Below are 4,405 nucleotides of genomic sequence, written 5' to 3'. Positions count from 1 at the left end.
GTTTAACTCTAATTTGAGTTCTTCTGCCTCAATGTCATTTCTGACATACGATGCTACCCCACCACCTCTTTGATTTTGCCTGTCTCTCCTAAACTGTGTATCCTTTGAACTTGTATTCATCCCCATCATTTTCTGTAAGCCATGTTTCCACTATAACTCCTACAACATCATATTCATCTGCCAGCACTATGGCTTCTAGGTCTAACATCTTGTTCCTTGTACTCCTGGCATTGAGGTACAAACACTTCAGGACTTTCCTACTAGCAGTTTCCTTTGTTTTCTTTCCTTAGTGGAACATCTCCCATTGTCAGAGCTCCCTGCCCCCCTGATCCCTAGTTTATAGATTCTCAATTACTCTGCACATACGCTCTCCCAATACATTAGCCCCCCTTCTGTTTAGATGTAGACCGTCCAGTTTGTACAGGTCCCATCTATCCCAGAAGAAAGACCAATGTTCCATAAATCTAAAAACCCTCTTCCCTACACCAAGATTTCAACCACGTGTTAAACTTTCTAATCTCTGCCTGAGATTAAATTTAGAAGCATGTGGCCACTACAGTGTTAGGTTTGCAGACTGATTGCCTTCCTGGGTGAACTCATCCAAGCAGATTTAATTTGTGAACGTTGTCGGCATGTTGAAATCCTAGAGATCAAGGTCCGTGATCTTGAGGCCCAGCTTGTTGATCTGCGCTGTATTAAAGATATAGAAGAATTAGTCCATCAGCCCATGAGAGAGATGGTGTGCACGCCAAAATCTAGGAGATCTGAGACCTTTGAGCAGGAAAGTGTAGAGAACTGCTGGGTTATAGTAGGTCAAAAACACAGAAAAGGGCACGCACAACCCTGCCTGGTGCTCAGGTTGCAGATCTCCCTAAACTAGTAGACGGGCTACTGTCCTGAGTCTGAGGAGTTTGTTGGGGTCTTCCCAGGCAGAGGCAAGTGTGTATTAATGTAGTCCTGCAACACTCGCAAAACACAATATTCAATATCACTCTTGATTTTGAGACGCCATAGTTCCCTGATACCCTTTTCAACAGAACTAAAACTATATATATATATGTACTAGGTGTAGGTTTTGACGTTTGAAAATGGCAGCCTTCTTTTTCTTTGAAAATGAAGATTTCTGTATCACAAGTTTCTACTGGGAATGGTAAGTGGCAGGATTTTTTGTGTGTATTGCCTACCATATAATGCGTACTACACTAGTTAAATTAAGCAAGTACCAAGTATATGAATATGATGAATTAAGTCATTTTGCCATGAATACTGTGTGGTTCATCATGCTTTAAACGGGGATAGTCTCTTGGGTCTCATCTTGCCAAAATAATGTGAACATTTTTACGTGTACGATATGGACGTGTGGTGGCCTGTGCAGCTCAAGTGACACTACTTTTACCATCACCTGTTTCTGGAGAAAACTTCCACGAGATTTGACAGGAGGTTTACGTATAATTTCCCAGCTGCCAGTGGGATGTTCCAGTGAAGTGGAGTATGTTTTGCCCAATTAACCCTTTCAGTGCTCAACAGATGGTGACAAATGTTTTGAAATGGATTAGAGTTTCATTCAGAAACCGATACGCATTGATGACAGAGTCATTGCTAATTGCAATAGTGTATTGGCATTCTATTGCTTCCCCTCAGTTCACAGTATTTAGTGATTTCCATTACTCTGTACAAAGGCTCTTGAGCGCACAATACAGATCAGATACATTGAATGTTGAGGTGGTTATTCTGATTCAAAAAGACAAAGGTAGTGTTTTTTTCCCAACCATTAGTGAAACCTGTGCTGCAGTCCAGTCCACTCTCAGGGACTTCAACCTAAACATCTCCCCTGTTCTCTCCATTTGGATTGTGTGTTCAGTACAGCATTTCAAATGTCCTATGAAACCAGAAATGCCTATATGCCTCCACACTGTACAAGAACATTACGAGGAAAACATAGCAGCGATGTTCTTTTGAAAAGCACTTTCAATAAATGCCCCTTTAAATTAACTTTGCCTCCAGAAAAATATAAATTGTAAATCATTTTTTTGTGATTGTATTCATTTGGATGACAGCATGTATGTGAGGAATGAAGCCAGTTTTCAATAAATGACAATGATAGAAAAACAAAACCGAGTGGATCATATGTGAATGATTGTTTCAACTCCTAGATCTGCACTTATCCATGGCACCAGACAAAAGTGGTACTATTTCAGAAATGAAATGCTGTGTTGAGTGGCTTTCTCAATCCCAGTGCTTTAGTTATTTAGAGCAAACTTTGCAATTCAGTACTTTACAGTTCTTAATGTGTTTGATATTGATGCTGACAAAAAGCAATGGATTTCACATGAATGTAGCCAGGTGGTAAATTTGGCTATAGAGTTATTCTCCTTGTAGTTTAGTTTCCTTGTGTTGTATTTAGATTTAATTAATTTATGTATAAACTTATTAAGCTCTATACAGTTTGAAGTTTGCATACCCACTGATTGGTCATTTAAGAGGGTAGAAAAGGAAAGTGTTAAAAGTAATTTGTGGACCGCAGAGAAACTAATACAAAGATGAATGTAAATGGTGACATCGCTAAGGTCCTTCTCACCTCCCGCCACTAGGGGCCGCTGCTCCGTAGAAGTTAATTAGGTTAAGTTAAGCACTTCCTCTTTCATTGCGTTTTAGGTAGAGCTGAATGGGGAGAGTGAGGCAAGATGGATGCTGCGATGCATCGGAGCTGATCGCGGGTAAATCTCCAATTTAGTTATGACATCTTGTTGAAATGTAAATGTATACAGGTTTATATATTTATTATCTTTGATATGTGAACATATTATGTGTTTTAGGTGTTTATCGTGACGGATGCCTTGTGTTAATGAAGTAACCTGATGTCTCCTCGTGGTTAGCGAAGGTAATCAATCCAAAGGATTTGAAATTCACATCGGGGTTTTACTTTTGTACTTATATTTAAATGTATGATCTTTTATTTCAATAGTGTTGGTGTTAGTGCCTTTTTTCCTGTTCAATGTAATTCAGGAACCGCTGTATAAGTGAATTGTAGTGGAAGTAAACGTATGCACGCGTGAGATACAGTGGGCTTAATAGATGTGTTCTGTGTTTTGTCTTTGTCTTCATACAGCTGTAAGCCCACTGCCGTATTGTTTAGTATTGTCGTGTATTATTTAATATTATGGTGTATTGTTTTTATTTTGTATCCTGTACCTCGTATGTTCTATAGTAAATTCATTTCATGCCAATTTAGAAAGGCCAGTTGCACACCCTCTCGGCAACATATAACAAAAATAAAGTACTCCCAAAGAAGTTAATGTGTCCTGTGTAGTGTATCAATTTCATGGGCTACGTGGATATCAAATTATTAACTCAAACAATCATGACATCATTTAAATTCACACAGTAAACACTTATTTATTTTTGTTTCTGGAGTCCTTCCAGATGTTGGACTCTGTGGTTGGTGGAGCTGCAGGACATCCCACATTGGTTCCTCAGCTGGTGGCTGCCAGACCTGATGCAAGAAGCAACACCAAGCAGGATTCAGCAGACAGACACATAAATGACATAAAAACTCCAACCCCCCTGCTCCAGACAGCTACACATCTGTGCTCAGCGGCCACTTCATTTTTATTGTAAGAAGCTTCTTTCTTTTCCTAAATGTAACCGCTGAGAAGGCCAAGTCTGTAGTTTGCTGATAGCTCAGTTTTGATTTACAGTGCTAAAAAAAAAATAGAGGAACACGTAATCATCACAGTATAACACCAAGTGAAATAAACTTCAGGGATATCAATCTGTCCAGTTAGGAAGCCTAAATGATTGTGAATCAATGTCACCTGTTTTGGTGCAAATGAAAGTGACAACAGGTGCAGTGGAGAGGCAACAGCAAGACAACCCTCAAAAAGGGAATGGTTTTGCAGGTGGTGGCCACAGACAATTGTTCTCTCCTTAGCCTCATATCCTTCTCTAGTTTTGCATCTTGCTAGTGTCCTTGTCGCTACTGGTAGCATGAGGCGGTACCTGCAGCCCATTCATGTTGCACAGGTAGTCCAGATCCTCCAGGATGGCACATCCATACATGCCGTCGCAAGAAGGTTTGCTGTGTCTCCCAGTACAGTCTCCAGAGCATGGAGGAGATACCAAGAGACGGACCGTTACAGCTGGACAGGGCCGTAGAAAAGCATCAACCCAGCAGCAGGACCGGTGTCTGCTCCTTTGTGCAAAGGGGAACAGCAGGAGCACTGCCATAGCCCTACAAAATAACCTCCAGAGGGCTACTGGTGTGCATGTTTCAGACCAAGCTGTCAGAAACAGACTCCATGAGGGTCCGACGTCCTCTAGTGGGACCTGTGCTCACAGCCCAGCACCATGCAGCTCGATTGGGCTTCGCCAGAGAACACCAGAATTGGCAGGTCCGCCATTGGCG

General features: G+C 41.2%; 1 long non-coding RNA gene across 1 annotated transcript; it reads left to right on the top strand.

The window, feature by feature from the left end:
- Positions 1 to 2,647: 2,647 nt before the first annotated feature.
- On the top strand, positions 2,648 to 3,602 carry LOC136751778 (uncharacterized). The gene is made up of 3 exons (XR_010817065.1): positions 2,648 to 2,717; positions 2,817 to 2,881; positions 3,415 to 3,602. It is a non-coding gene; the product is annotated as an uncharacterized LOC136751778 (long non-coding RNA).
- The last annotated feature ends 803 nt before the right edge of the window (positions 3,603 to 4,405 follow it).

Source organism: Amia ocellicauda, chromosome 6 (assembly GCF_036373705.1).
Source record: "Amia ocellicauda isolate fAmiCal2 chromosome 6, fAmiCal2.hap1, whole genome shotgun sequence".
NCBI lineage: Eukaryota > Metazoa > Chordata > Actinopteri > Amiiformes > Amiidae > Amia > Amia ocellicauda.
This window is presented reverse-complemented; position numbering and strand designations above follow the sequence as displayed.